The sequence below is a fragment of the Ambystoma mexicanum genome, chromosome 12 (assembly GCF_040938575.1).
Source record: "Ambystoma mexicanum isolate Mex_15411 chromosome 12, UKY_AmexF1_1, whole genome shotgun sequence".
Lineage (NCBI taxonomy): Eukaryota > Metazoa > Chordata > Amphibia > Caudata > Ambystomatidae > Ambystoma > Ambystoma mexicanum.
The window spans coordinates 609,951,408-609,964,668 of record NC_090936.1 but is presented as its reverse complement, the minus strand read 5'-3'; the positions used below and the strand labels follow the sequence as shown (position 1 = coordinate 609,964,668).

Here is a 13,261-nt window from a genome sequence, read left to right as displayed (position 1 = left end):
TGACGATACCTGCAGGAGTGGGATGGCGGCAGCAGTGGTGCAGCTCACGATGCGTGGAGTAACGGATGGGCATCAACCCCTTGGCTTGCCGGTGCTGGAACACCGGGAGCCGGGATGGTGGCATGCTCCATTCTGAGTGATGGAAGTCGCCAAGAGAAGACGGTGGCGAGACACTGCAGGACCTCAGAGGAAAAGCCCTAGTCTTCCTTCGACAGCACCAGGAAAAGTCCTGGATGTCTGGTACTCCATAGAATCTGTGGGAGGACCTGGGTTCTAATCCCCATAGAGAAACCTGGGAAATGTAAGAGGTACTTTAATAAAATAAAAACCTGAGCCCCAAGGATCGGACTAATAATATTTAAAAGGAGGCCAGCATAAAATAAGAATACAAAAAGCGAATAAAATGAAGTGAATCTACAAATGAAGTAATAGAAGCCCACCTGGCCAATAGAAAGAGAGCATAAACACCAGAGGACCAGAGTGGAAACACGCTGCCAGCCAATCCTGTTCCACCAATCAGTAGCCAACAGGATGAGGAGTATGGCTATAAAAGCAGAGGGGCAGGGCCTCCGTATCCTTGTACTTTATCATGCATGTTCTGTCTTGTTTTCCGCGCAGGAGTTCATGTGAGACTCCTGGCAGTGGGCTCTTCCTCTTTATGGTCATGGTGTACAGACCCTTGGGATACCCTTATGGCACCCATGGGTAGGGGTATAACCCTGTACTCCTAGTGTATGTTTTTGGGCACCTGTGTGTGGCCCAGAGCAGGGTATGGGCTGGTGGCAGCTCCATGCTGAATTTGACAGGTGCTCCGAGTATCCTCCATTGTGGGGATACCCAGGCCCTGCCATTGGAATCAGTCGATTCCTGATAGAAAGCAAGAGGCCACAGGGGCCATCTTGTCTATCGCCTGTTACCTTGTATTCACGAAATCCTGACTCTGTCCCTTCCCCCCGGCTGGCTGTGAGTGGAAGTTCCATATATGGTATTGTGGGGAAGTCTTCCCAATGACTATGTTGTGGGTACGCCCGTGGGGTGGGACCTGGGTGAATGGAGTGTGCAACGAATACGCATGTCATGTAATGGGTGTCTAGTATCTGGTGGTTAACACAATGACTGAGACAGCCCTGCCCGAAACTTGAGGAGAATGGCTTGAATGCACTGTGAGCCTGATTGGCTGCCTGCATGAATGCCCTTGTGAGTGATTGGTTGCCTGAGTGTGACCCTGCAGAGTGAATGGGAGATGAACAGTATATATGGGGGCCTCTCACTGATGGAAATTGTTCAGAAGCTGAAGTTGATACTTGATGCTTAACCTTGAAGCCCGCTGGAAGAAGAATTGCTACTGCTGTCCTTCGCTAATCTGAAAGCTGCGTCACTGTCAAGGAACTGATCCAAGAGAGGACCTGGCTAGGAGACCTCTTCCCGAGCTACGAGGGATCATCGTGCACCAGCTGACCTTTGCCAAGGATCCCTGCAAGTCAGTCCTCGAAAGGCTGCCGACTGGAGACAGGGACCACTGAGGAATCACGAAGCCAAGCGTCCAAACATTGAAGTCCATCACCGTGGACGACGAACCTCGTTGACCAGAGCTGCAACGCTCCATTGCTTAAGAACATTAGAAACAAGGACTCCCTTGCTCAGCACCGATGACTGCTTTGTCCCGCCGGAGTAAGTCGAGGCTGCCGACAACTGAGTAGAATCAGCCAGTGGGTTTCCCACCACCCGAAGTCCACAGGAGACGCTGACGACCCGATGCCCTTGCTGGGCCAAAGTTCTTCATTAACTCTTTGCAGCAACAAACTCTCGTCGTCTAGGTGCACCGCACGCGTCAGCTTGCAGGACGTTTTCGACCTATCGTCAACAAGCACCGCAAGAACCGAAGCTGCTGCCGCAATGACAGTATTCACCCTTTTCTTCACCGACTCTCGACGACCCGTGGCTCCTGCCTTAAAGGGAGTGCACTCAAGAAGGGCCCGTTGACGACTCATCGAAGAACTCTACAAAACCAGGTACTTTGGGGTCGTGGAACCTTTTAGAAGGAATTGAGACTATATTGAGCATAATTGGACTGGGCTTGTCAAATACGCTTTATTTACAGGTTGCCCAAGTGGGGGAATCCTCGCACATAACCGTCTGATGGTAGTGGGATAGACTGTTCTGCCATTGCTTGATTTAACTTGCTTTCTTTCTGTGGTCTATCATTGAATCATCTTATAATCTGATTCGTATGCCATTTGAACTGTTAGTAGTTGATGCATTTCAAAGGAATCGATAGTTGAGTGGTACCACATAGATCTGTATATATTTGCCATTATAGTATTGCCAGAGTACAAAGCGTGTTATTGTGATTGTGTATATAATTGAACCCTTATTTAAATAAAGACTGTGTTTTCACTAACATAGTGTGTGGACATTCCTGTGTGGGTGCTTGGTGACTACACTGTACTTAAGAACCAGCCCGCATCACCTCCTGAGAGCTTAAGCCTTGGTTGCTTGACCACAATACCAAAATGGAGAATCTTGGCTGGGGTGCACGTGCTTCGATTCTGCCATATAGAGAGCAGGAGTACAGATGCCCCCCTCAAGTCTTTACAACAGGTTCCCTCTACGTCTTGCCAGACGCTGCTGCATGAAGAGGAGCTGTATCCCAAAGGAGTTGCTGTTGCCTGGGTGAAGGACCCTGGGCTACCCTGGAGCAGTGCCTACCTGGAAGCTGCCTGAAGAGCCTAGAGGAAACAAATTGACCCAGGGGGAAGGAGAGTACCCCTGCAGCCAACCTAAATCAAAAGGGTGGAAGAGCTGAACTACCTGAGGAGCCCAAGAGGCTGTGGAAGCTGATTGACCCAGGAGGAAGAAAGAGTACCCCAACAGCCAGAAAGGTGAAAGAGCCGACCCGCCTGGAAAGAGGCTAAGGCAAAACCTTGCAAAGGTCCTGGTAAAGAGATCAGGACAGAAGCATGACCCCTGAGAGGAAAAGGGGTAAAAGCAAAGAACACCTGAAGAGGAGAGGGGTGACAATCAAGGTCCCCTGAGGATTTGAGGGCCAAAGAAGAAAGAAGGAATGTAACTCCTGAAGGAAACACAAAGCGCTGGACCCAGTTGTCCCCACGCCCAAGAGGCCCAGCACCTAGCAGACAAAGACAGGTCCCCGTTTGATCAGTTTGCCTAGGCGGCCCTATTGTTTATCTATCTGATGAAACCATAAGAGAAAACCTGTTTTGATTGGTTGGACTTCTGTTATTTAGTGAATGACGGTTGGATATTCTACCCTCAATACTTTTCACCCAGGGGAAGGACTTTAAGTTTATATTCTTCATTGCACCATTTTATTTAGCTATTCTAACATCTCACTTTCAACCCACATTCAGTTCTCCCAGTGTTACGATTGCAAATTCTGCGTTTTATATGTGAGCATGCAAGTAAGCGAGGAGACTTGTGCAAAGCACAGCAAGCCAAGCTGCGTGAAAACACAAGTTATTACCAAAACGTCATGTTTCAAAGTTCTTATATGAATTGCGTATGACATGATTGTATCCCAGGTTCCCTGGTCCCAAATTCTCTATTTAAACCAACAGTTTAAAACAAAAAACGATTGCCGATTAATGTAAACTCAATCCCAGCAAATACCTGACTCTACACACACAGCATGCAACATATATATGTGATGTGTGAGATGGCTTGGTGACCAAGGTCACAGGAAAGCTCTAAAACACCTAATTCATAATTTACTTGACATTTCTGCGAGATAGCTATGGCCCATGGTCGCAGGTAAAATTTCAAAGAGTGAGCTAAAAGACAATTCAGTCTGCTGTGTAGTACATACATGGTGTTTATATTTAGCAACACCTAAGTCTACTTAACTCCATGAGAGAGTCTGTTAACATAGCGTATGCTTAAAGCCCTCACTAGGTCCTCAAAATGATGGCATTAAGTGGAAACAAAGCACTTAAGTAAAATTAGTTGATAAGGATCACATCATTTAGCATAGCTGAAAAGACGGAATTAGAGTCCCACTTTCCTGGTTTCACAGTTTACAATTTGGCAGCACATTACATCTCCACCCATTCAGTAGTGTGTCTTAGACCAATATGCAAGACTTTCTTTCTAGTGGTCTTGAAGGGCTTATCTAGGAATCTGTTTTAAATAAAAGTGATCCGCCTCACATCTTAAAAGAAATCTCTACAGAAATCTGTAGGGAAAAACAAGTACGGCATGCTCTGGAAGAATAAAAGAGCTCAAAAGAAAATGCATATATGCCAAATGATTAAAAGGCTATAAGGTCAAGAACATATATTAAAAGGTATATTTGTTGGTGTTTATTTTAATCAAGGCAAACCAGTGTGTGCCTGTGAAACTCACTGGGTTAATCTGATTTACCATATATAACTATGAGAATGTGGTCAACTTTAACAATAAAATGTCTTTAAAAATATCAATACAACAACCTGATAAACTATTACACACTAGAAAAATGACAAGACCACTTATGCAAAGTAGTTACACAGATGCAGACTAGTTAGCTTAATGTTTTTAGAAGTTCTTGACATGCAGCCACAATAAATGTAGGACCCCACCAACTTCTAAGCGCTGTATTAACCGGTTACATTAGTCAATTCAACAGCGCTTATTTTTTTCAAACTTAGAAGGATGAATGACTGAGGAGGAGCGGGCACAAATTGAAAACTAACTGCAGCAAGTCACAAAGATTTCTGAAGCAGGAATTCAACTAGATGACCTATCGGATTTCATTTTCATGAAATGTGGTGATATGCTTAGTCGATATGTACATATTTCAATGGAGACAGAACAAAATGCAACAATATCAATTCAGATGCCTGGAATGCGGAGTGGAGAGACAAGGACATAAGAACTAGTAATATCGTTTACATTTTTCATTGGTTCTCAGAACGGTCATTAAGCTTTTATAAGGTTTTGATTAAAATGTTCTTTTTATATTGGGCAGAGCATGCTCTCATACAAACAGGAACTTCCACTGGGGATTTTTGGATAGTGGAGGGCACACACAAAAACGAATTTTGTGAAAGAACACGCACACAAAAACATCTTATTTAACTGTGCTTGTCTTCAGCTTCCCATCAGAGTTCTCTCCTTATACCTAAGGGTTCACATCTCTATCAGAATCAGGATGCGGAGAGCAAGCCTGCCAGAGACAGGTACACTTGTGAGGGCCCGGGCTTTCATTTAAGGTTCCTGCGAGGCAACCTTGGCTGGTTCAGCCTGGTACTACTCCTTTAACCTCTTCGAATCGCGTTCCGTGCTGTGCTGAAAAGGGCAGGCGCAGCTCAGCAAGAAGAACAAGTTACTTTCTTACCTAGTAACGTTCTATCGATGGGATGGTCCGACGGCATACTACATATCTATGACAGGTAATGTCCACAGCTGTGCTGCTTCGGAAAATCTTTGGCATCTGCGTCGATGACGTCGATGCGCCGTCCCCGAGGACCTCCTCCGACGGCACCCGATGTGATAAGTAGGACGCACGACGCCTATAGCCTCAGTTATAGTTTTTTCCCAGAACGTGTGCCACCAGTTATCTGCCAGTCAGACACACAAGGCCAATCAGAACGCAAGCTGCAATCGCAAAAGAAATTCTGCAGCGGGGAAGGCAGGGAGGGAGCGATATGGAATACGTCGCCGGACCATCCCATCGAAAGAACGTTACCAGGTAAGAAAGTAACTTGTTCTTCGAGGGGATTGGGTCCTCCGACGTATTCCATATCTATGACAGACTCCCAAAGCAGTACAAAGCAAGGAGGTGGGAAAGAATTTAGAATACAAATTTAGCATGCCCAATCAAATTGCGGAATAGAGAACTGCCTTGCCAAATGCCAGATCTTGCCCTCTGATGGAATTGAGGGAATAGTGACGTACAAAAGTATGTACTGAAGCCCAGGTGGCTGCATCACAGATGTGACGAATAGGAACTCCCCTCTGCAGAGCAGTAGACGCAGCCACTCCTCTGGTAGAATGAGCCCGCAAGCCAGCCGGAGGGTCCTTACCCGCCAAGCGGTAACACTGGGAGATAGCTAAAATAATCTGAGAAAGTCTGTTTCGTCACAGCTTGTCCCAAACGCTTTCCAGCGTAACCAATGAAAAGTTGATCGTCCACTCTGACCTGGGACATACGCGAAATATAAAAGCTCAACGCTCTCCGAGGATCAAGCCTATGGAGCCTCTCCTCTTCCTTACCAGGATGCGGAGGAGGATAGAACGCCGGAAGAACAACCTTCTGGATCAAATGAAATTCCGAAACCACCTTCGGAAGAAAAGAAGGACGAACTCTAAGGACAACCCTGTCCTTCTGAAACATAGTGAAGGGTGGCTTAACTGAAAGTGCCTGTAACTCACTCACTATGCGAGCGGAAGTAACCGCAACCAAAAACACAGTTTTCAGAGTCAACAGCCTCAAAGGGCAAGAATGTAAAGGCTCAAATGGAGCACCCATAAGAAACTTAAGAACAAGGTTCCAATCCCAACCTGGCACCAAAAAAGGTGACGGAGGGAACACATTAGTGAGCCCTTTCAAAAACTGCGAAATTAAAGGAATCTTAAAATAGGAACACTCTTCAGACGAGCGCTTAAATATGGACCGAGCCGCCAGGTAACCTTTAATGGTCCCCACTTGCAAGCCCCTGTGGGCCAAAGAAAGCAAAAAAGACAAAACTATGGGAATGTCACATTCAAAAGGATCCACATTCTGAACTCTGCACCAGTCGCAGAACTTTCTCCAACAGCAACGGTACAGAGACTTTGTTGCCGGCCGCCTGGCCGAGAGCAACACCTCCATCACGTCTTCAGGGAGGTCCCAATCCTTATACCTCAACCTTTCAGAAGCCAAGCGTGAAGATTGAGGGATCTGACCTCTGGATGGAGAACCTGACCCTCCTCCTGTGAGAGCAGATCGTCTCGGTAGGGAAGACGACTTGGAGGATGGACAAGTCTAGAAGGTCCGGGCACCACGTCCTCTGGGCCCACGCCGGAGCAATGAGGATCATCCGGGAACCGAACATCCGTAACCTTCGCAGCACTTGCGGGATGACGGGGACTGGAGGAAACGCGTACATCAGTGGGAACGACCACTCCACCACAAACGCGTCTCCTAAGGCTCCTTTTGGAGGAAATTCCTGCGAGCAAAACCTTTCGCACTTCCGGTTGACAATGGAGGCGAAGAGATCCACTTGAGGGGTCCCCCAAAGGGCGAAGATCTCCAGGAGAATCTCCTGAGCCAGCTCCCACTCGTGAGAGATCGTGCTCTGCCTGCTCAGAGCGTCCGCCATCTCGTCGTCGTCTCCGTCCAGATGAACCGCCGAGATCGAAACTTCCTGCTGGATGGCCCAGAACTCGAGCTGCATCGCCTCCCTGCACAGCGGAAGTGACCCTGTCCCCCCTTTTTGTTGAGGTAGTGCATGGCCACCGTGTTGTCTGTTAGAATCAGGACACTCTTTCCTGCACAGTCGGCAGAAAAGCCGTCAGGGCTAGCCTGACGGCCCTCAGCTCCAACAGATTGATATGGAGTCTGGACGCCGACGGAGACCAACGACCACTGACTGTCAACTCGTTGGCATGAGCTCCCCATCCCGTGAGGGGTGCGTCCGTCACGATCGTCACCTCCGGCCAGGGCAGCCAAAATGGGGCCCCCTTCATCAGATTGCCCTCGACGGCCCACCACAGAAGGTCCCGGCCTACCGAGGACGGCACCTGAACAGGGTCCGATAGCCTGCCGGAGGACTGAGACCACTGGAGCTTGAGTACCCACTGCAAAGATCTCATCTGCAGGCGAGCCTCTGGCACCAGAAGAATGCAGGATGCCATGAGGCCGAGCAGTCTCAAGAACTCGGACGCTGGGAGATTCTGAGCAAACTGAAATTTGTGCACCATCTGCTGAATGTGAAGAGCCCTCACCTGAGGAGGAAAACACTGCCCCAGGGACGTGTTGAGCACTGCTCCGATGTACTGGAGCCGCTGTGTTGGTGTCAAATGGGACTTCTTTAAATTGAGGGAGAAGCCCAGCCTGTGAAGGGAGTGGCAGGTGATGGACAGATGATCCAGGACTTGCTCGGGAGAGCTCCCCCTGCTCAACCAATCGTCCAGTTAGTGGTAGACGTGAATCCCCCCTTTCCTGAGATGCGCTGCCACCACCACCATGAGCTTGGTGAAAACCCTCGGGGCGGAGGTCAATCCGAACGGCAGGACCCGAAACTGAAAGTGCGAGTCGCCAACCGCGAACCTCAGGTACTTCTTGTGCTTGGGATGGATCGGCACATGGAAGTAAGCATCCTTGAGGTCGAGAGACACCAACCAGTCCTGAAGTTGAAGGGCCTGGAGGACTTGAGAAAGAGTCACCATCTTGAACTTGTCCTTCCTGAGGAGTTTGTTTAAACCGCGCAAGTCCATGATGGGTCTCAATCCCCCGTCTTTCTTTGAAATCAAAAAATATGGGGAATACCATCCCTTGTTCCTCTCTGCTACAGGCACCAGTTCTATGGCGCCTTTCTCCAGCAGGGCTTGAATTTCCTGCGCAAGGAGTGGATCCGGACACTTCAAAGAGAGGTTCCCTGGTGGATTGTCGTGAGGCCTCTGCCGAAAAGGAAGACAGTAGCCGTGGGTTATGATCTCCAGAACCCACACATCTGAAGTAATGGCTTGCCACTCTACAAGATGCTGCGCCAGCCTTCCTCCAACCGGCGAACCATGGGACCTGGCCTCATGACTGAGTGGTAGCGGCTGCGGCATTGCCAGAGGGTAAAGAGGCAACTGCTCGAGCGGCCTTGGCACCTCGAGTACCTTTATTTCCACCTCTGGCACTCTTACGATGGCCTCTTTGACTGCTAGCTCCCCTTTCTTTACTGAAGAACGAGTAATAGCGAAAGGAACCTCCCCTCCATTGCTGTCCCCTAGGACGAAAAGGCGGAGGTTGGCGAACTGCAGCGCCCAACGACTTCGCTGCAGCTTTGGAGGTCTGCAACCTCTCAAGGCTCTCGTCAGCCTTGCTGCCAAAAATGGTGTTCACCGTCAAAGGGCATGCTGAGGAACCGGGACTGCACATCAGGAGCGAACCCAGACTTCCGCAACCACGCAAACCTGCGCATTACGGTGCTCGTCGCCATGGACCGGCTGACACAATCCGCCAAGTCCATACCCGACTGAACGGCCTCACACATGGCATCCTTGCCATCCTGAACCATAGCAAGGAAACCATCCCGTTCGTCCCCTTCGGGAATATTTTCAGCCACTAATGCAACACAGTTCCACAGCGTGTGTGTGAAACGAGACAAGGCACATATGGTGTTGGCCGCTTGAAGCGCCATACCCCCCGAAGAAAACACTTTCTTCGCCCAGCCGTCAAAACGTTTGTCGTCCCTATCCAGAGGGATAGGAGGATACAACGCCTGCTTTGCCGTAGCCGCCTGCACCACCAAACTCTCCGGAGTGGGGTGCCTAGACAAGTAGCAGGGGTTGCTACTGGCTGGACAGTATTTTCGCGACAAAGACTTGCCCACTGCCGGGAGACTCTCCAGAGCAGTCCAAGCCGCCGCCACCCTTCTCTGCAGAGCCATATGAAAAGGCAAAACCGGGTCAGTGGGTGGACCGATATCAAGGATGTCCGTGAGATCATCCTGAACGAACTCCCCTGGGGGAGCTGACCAACCCAAGTACTCGGTAACCCGAGACATAAGGCGCCGATAAGAAGAATCGGAATGAGTGCCAGGCTCCGGCCTACAAAACTCCACCTCCGGAGAGGTGTCCAGTCCACTGGCATCATGCAGCGACTGCCGCAGGTCATCAAACTGGCTATGGCCCGAGATAAGTTCATCGGGAACCGTAACCCGAACCAAGCCGCCATCAGAGCCTTCATCACCCTCAGAAATGTACTCCAGGCGGGGAGAGGAAGACCTCTGGGGACCAAAGCAGTACCTGACCTTAGCCAGAGCCTTTCTAGGGGCAAACCCCTTGCCAGGGGCCCCTCTGACACCACCGCCTTGTAAGGCGTCGAGGGCGCCTAACGAGTCGGCGACGGCGTCGACAGAAAAGGCGTCGACGGCATCGACGACCCTGTAACGCTCACCTGATTCCCGCAGAGGCGCCGGTCTTGACTGGGTGAATGCCGTATCTTCAAAGGTGATGTGTAACACACGGTTGGCTCTTTGGGCTGGACCTCTGTGCACTGTATGTCTGACTCGAAGAGTAAGATGTCTGCAGATAGAAAATATGGGATTAATTAACTGGGGTTATTGGGTGCCTCTCTCCTCTTCCCTTTCTCTTCTCCTGTAGAACCCCAAAGGTTAACGCCCTCACCTTAGGTAAGTGAACGCCGAGCTCTCCATCTGCCTCGGGGCAGGGTGCCGTAACCAGTTTCTTCACTGGATAAGGGTGCAGGCCTCTTGACCTCAGAGGACTGCTGTCCGTCGTTAACTGCACGAACGGTAAGTTCTGGGCACTTCAAATGTCTTAAAAGTCTTTTGTAATGCTATCTCTTGTTTTGCAGGGTTCCGGCGATGGCGGATGGCGGGCTGATGAGAGTTGAGGATCGAACCCGCTTGAGGAATAGAAGCGCCTGGAAGCACGTAAGTAAGCGGTTGTAGCCTGCTTCACGATGCGCACCAACTGTCCCTTTTATCTTGCAGGTACAAGTTCGGAGCTTTAGAGAAGCTGAAGGGTGCTGGAATACCCACTGGATTCTGCGTGGGAAGGAGTAAATGGCACGTGAGTAGTAAAGTTGCCCAATGTCTTTAAACGCACCTTCTTTTGTCTTTCAGATGCGGGGTGCAGCACCGAAGGCCTCCGGAGCGTGCGAAGAGCTGGTAAGCTTTTGTCTTTCAGATGCCGGAATGCAGCGCGAGGCGTTGGTGACAGCCTATGGACCAGGTAAGAGTTGCGCTGCCACTGAAGACCGTAGTGCTAACCTGTTCTTTCTTTGTCTTTACAGGTGCTGCTGAAGACTGGATTCCAGGATGGTAAGCCTTTGTTCCCTTAGGCCCAGGATCAGAAGCAGAAGACACGATGAGCGTTCTGCTGCAGAGAATGCAGAATAACGCAAAGCAAGATTCATCCATCGGGTGTGGCTTAAATAGCCTCCTGTAGTGCTTAGGTGTCTCCTTCCACAGCCACGCCTAGGTAAGAAAAGAGTTCCTGCTTTCCAGAAGAGTTCCAGTGTTCTGAACCTAGGGAGTGGCTCCTGCCCCACCCAACAGGAAAAGTAGTCCCAAACAGAAGAGGATCAGGGGTTCAATCGCAGGTAAGTAAGCAGCATGGTCTGCTGCAGGTAAGTCCACATAAGCATTATGAGCCCGGCGCTTCCAGCGCTGGGACTGGGCATCTTTATGAGCCTGGTGCCACTGGCGCCAGGACAGGGTCCAAAAGGTCCCAATTGGGACTGGCTGGCACTCGGAACCGGGGTTATGGGTCTGCTTCCAAGGGAGTCGGGCAAGTCCTGATCTTTTGAAAGCAGAGATCATGACAGCCCCCCTCGGAGGCTGAGCCTCGAGAGAAATCGTCAACGACCTCGGCGTCAACGTCTTCTTTGAAGACGGCACAGGATCACGCGGTCTCGAGCGTGTCGAGGACCGGGACCTGGAACGGGCATGGCGAGAATGGCTACCCTTGTCCGAGCGGGACCTCTCCCGTGAGCCGTGCCGACCACCCGAGCCCGAAGACGTACGGGCGGTGTCTCTCGACCGGTGCCGACCGACCCCACTCGGAGGCGCGGTCAGACCGGTGCCCTGCGATTCAAGAATCGCTAGCATCTGCTTCCCGAAGGAAGCCCATTCCTCCGGTGTCGCTTGCATGGAGGGATAAGCGACCTGCCGACGGGCGGAGTCCTTGGAAGAGGACGGGGAAGGCGACCTATGCCGGCGCTTCCGGGAATGCCTCGAAGAGTCGGAGAAGTGGCGAGACGACTCCTGGAAGGAGACCCACTGGACTTCCGACGATGACGCGGAGAGTCATCCCTCGAGTCATCCGTCGAAAGCCCCGCAGACCTCGACTTCCGGGGCTTAGACACCCGGCCTACTGACAGCTTTTTCTTGCGTTCCCGCAAGGCCTTTGCCGTGAGCGACTGGCAGTCGACACAGTCGTCCGTATCTTGGGCCTCCCGGAGGCACCAGAGGCAGGCGTCGTGCGAGTCCGTGACCGACATCTTGGCCCCACAGTCCCCGCAGTTCTTGAAGCCCGGACGCGGGGTTGAAGATGAGAAAGACATCGCCACGAACAGGTCTTCACAACAAACCGAACAGGTTCAACGAACCAAGCATTTAAAACAGCAAACTCCAACGAGTCGAGGCGTACCGAGATTCACGAAGCAAACACGTTCGCGGAAAAAACGGAACTGAGGCTATAGGCGTCGTGCGTCCTACTGATCACATCGGGTGACGTCGGCCGTCGGAGGAGGTCCTCGGGGACGGCGCATCGACGCAGGACGCAGACGCCAAAGATTTTCCGAAGCAGCACAGCTGTGGACATTACCTGTCATAGATATGGAATACGTCGGCGGACCCAATCCCCTCGAAATTAACATTAACAAAAAGTAAATGTTTAATTAAAGTAAGCTTAAGCACATTTTAATGAAACCTTTACTTTTTCTTAATAGAGGAAAGATAATGCTTCATGCAAAGTCGGCCCCTACGACCAGCCTACTTAAAGTCCACAAGCATTTGGAAAATGGCAAAATTCCTAAATGTCCTATCCGACCCAGGCACCAACCCTTTCTGTGAGACCCTATAACTTTGGTGTGTCACTACCTAAATAAGGTACATATAGTCTTTGGCCAATTCTTTCTTTAGGGGGATTCTGTGCCTGCAATTAACGCCTTTCCAGATGCTCTTTGAACTGGTCCCACTGGAACGAAGCTTACTGTACTCAGCCCTATGGATAAGGGGTGTATAGGCCACTTTTACTCCCTAAAAATAGAAAAATACAAAAAAAAAAAATACTAATGGGCTTTAGAAATACGCCCAACAAAAAATAAGAAACACATGTAGAACATTATGCCCCTGCTTCCACCCACACAGCTCAATGGATTTGTTTGGACAGTAGTGCATGTAGTACCACAGGAATAAACGGATATTATTACTGCCTGTTCAGAAGAAGTAAACATGTACTTTTAATGTGTATGAATAATTACGTGCAAAGAAATAATGATTACAATATTTGTTTTCCAGTTAAAAACTTTTTTATTCACATATAAAAAATACTCCCATTGGGAATTGGACTTACATTTTTACTCCCTACAAAATCATTT

At 49.9% G+C, this 13,261-nt stretch overlaps 1 protein-coding gene across 2 annotated transcripts in view; it reads right to left on the bottom strand.

Moving 5' to 3' along the window:
• Positions 1 to 13,261, bottom strand: part of ZDHHC5 (zinc finger DHHC-type palmitoyltransferase 5) — an 825,906-nt gene that overhangs the window by 115,391 nt on the left and 697,254 nt on the right. The window lies entirely within an intron of this gene.